This window comes from Schistocerca serialis, unplaced genomic scaffold (genome assembly GCF_023864345.2).
Source record: "Schistocerca serialis cubense isolate TAMUIC-IGC-003099 unplaced genomic scaffold, iqSchSeri2.2 HiC_scaffold_1203, whole genome shotgun sequence".
NCBI classification, from domain to species: domain Eukaryota; kingdom Metazoa; phylum Arthropoda; class Insecta; order Orthoptera; family Acrididae; genus Schistocerca; species Schistocerca serialis.
This window is the reverse complement of record NW_026047407.1, coordinates 45001-47500: the sequence shown is the minus strand read 5'-3', so window position 1 is coordinate 47500 and position 2500 is coordinate 45001. Positions and strand designations below refer to the sequence as shown.

The following is a 2500-nucleotide window of genomic DNA, read 5'->3' as shown; positions in this document are numbered from 1 at the left end:
CTTCACCTTCTTCTCGCGCCCTGACGCGACTAAGGCGAGGGTGAAACACTTCCGGGCGTTGATCTGCAGCCCCAGGTGGGCGAGGGCTGCGGTAGCTGCGTCGATGAGGGACTGCAAGCCCCTCGGGGTCGCTGCAAACAGCAAGACGTCATCTGCAAAGGCCGCAGCGTTGACTCTGCGACCGAGGATCCGAGCTCCGATGTGGGAGGGCAGTTGGCCTAAAACGTAGTCCACCGCAAAGTTGAACAGGAGGGGGGAGAGGGGATCGCCCTGGCGAACGCCCCGTGCTGGCTGCACAGACACGCCCACGCCGGCGCCGTCCGCTATCACTGTCGTGCTGCCCTCGTAGCACCGCTCGACATACTCGACAAAGCAATCCGGCAGGCCATGCGCCTTCAGCACGGGGCGAAGGGCAGCATGATCCACCGAATCGAATGCCTTCGATACGTCGATCGATGCCACAAAGACAGAGCGGCAGGAGCGGACTGCGTCGGTGAGAGCAGTGTCCAAGATGAAAGTATTTTCCAACATCCCATCCCGAGGGATGAATGCCCGCTGACGTTCGTCCACAGCACAAGCGCGCATCAGGCGTGACGCGAGAACCTTGTGAAAGGTCCGCGCCAACACCGAGCAGACCGTAATGGGGCGAAAGTCAGCGGGGGATGTTGGTGCAGCCGTTTTCGGGAGAAGGGACGTCCGCGCGCGAAGCAGGCGTTCCGGAAGGGCGCGGGCCAGAAGGAAGAGATTCATCACTTTCACCAGGACTTCATGCGGCAGGCGCCGCAACTCCGCTGGGGTAAGGCCGTCAGGCCCAGCTGCTGATCCCCTGGGCGGCAACGCGGCGGCGACCTCCTCATGTGTGACCGGCCCCCATAGGCACTCAAGAGCGACAGGCTCCGAGTGCGGGAGGAGGCGGTCACGGATGAAGCCCGCAGTGGAGACGGGCTTCTTAGTGAAGAGGTCCGCCCAGAAGTCCAGCAGACCAGGGATGGCAGGTGGCGGCTGGAGCAGGGTGCCATCCAAGAGGCCGCGCACGCAACGTGCACGCGACCGTCGGAAGGCATCCTGCGTTCTTGCGTATTCCCAGCGGCGCCGCTTGCGCTTCTGCGTCGGCGGCGCGGCAGGCGGCCGCTTCGATGGTTGGCGCGGCCGCTGTGTCCTGGTGATCGATCTCTCCCCTCTGGACCCGACCGACGCAAGGGCATCCGGGAGCATGCCCAGGATGACATCGGGCGGCGTGCCCCGCCCCAGACCTATGACTCGATCCAGGGCAGAGAAACGCTGGGCGGAAGCAGGTAGCCCCGCCAGATGCTCCCAGATGGCGGCGTCAGTCGGCCCCTCCGGCGGCGGCCCGGTGGTGTCGGCCGCGAAGTCCTCGGCTGCGTCGACGGGCGGCGCAGCGGCCTCGCCCGCGTCCGGCGGCGGGCTCGCTGCTCCCCGGCGGGACGCCGGCTCTTCCCCCCGACCGATCTCAAGCGCCTCCATGAACTGGCGGACAAGCTGCTTGTGGGCAGCTTGCCGCCGTCGGCACTTGATTGCCTCAAGCGTTCGGTCGGGGAACATCCTGATGAGCTCTTGATTAACAAAGAAGAACCGGGCGTCCCTCTCAAGGAACAATTCGGCCTCCGCCTTGGCGAGCGACAGGACTTCTTCCTCCGTCCACCTCGCGCGATGCCTCTCCGTCACGATCTCCGCGTTGGCGGCCGCAAGATGTTGGCGGCGGCGATGGACCCCGAGACCATTCTTGGTGGTGAAGCTGCGGTGGCACTCACTACAGGCGTATACAGCTGCAAAAGGTACAAGATTTTCGGCACGGCCGGTTGGCCGGCTAGGTGCTGGGGGAGTTGGGGTGGCGCCTTCAGCGGAAGGGCCACCACTTATTCTTTGATTACTGCCCCCAACTAACAAAGGGATAGTGCGAGGGGGGGCTGGTAACCCCCCCAAGCCCCTGGTGCGGTCTTCCACTCTGCGAAAATCAGCGGGCCCACGAGAAGGGGAGAAGACCGCAGGAGAGGAGAGGCTAAGAGGGCTAGGCCCATGTATTGCGCATCACTCTCCCTGTAATTATAACCCAAGGAAGGTACCTCGCAGCAGCAGCACGACTACATCAAGACCGCACTTCGAAAAGCCAAGTCCGGATGCAGCCACACCGCCGCCACTTGGCCACCTTAAGAGAGTCATAGTTACTCCCGCCGTTTACCCGCGCTTGCTTGAATTTCTTCACGTTGACATTCAGAGCACTGGGCAGAAATCACATTGCGTCAACACCCGCTAGGGCCATCGCAATGCTTTGTTTTAATTAGACAGTCGGATTCCCCCAGTCCGTGCCAGTTCTGAGTTGATCGTTGAATGGCGGCCGAAGAGAATCCGCGCACCCGCGCGCCCCCGGAGGAGCACGCTAAGGCGGACGCGGCCTCGCAGCAAGGAAGATCCGTGGGAGGCCAAGGCACGGGACCGAGCTCGGATCCTGCACGCAGGTTGAAGCACCGGGGCGCGAACG

General features: G+C 63.4%; 1 pseudogene; it reads right to left on the bottom strand.

Annotated features, from left to right (window-relative positions):
- LOC126435346 (large subunit ribosomal RNA) overlaps window positions 1-2500 on the bottom strand; it is a 7960-nt pseudogene that overhangs the window by 2909 nt on the left and 2551 nt on the right.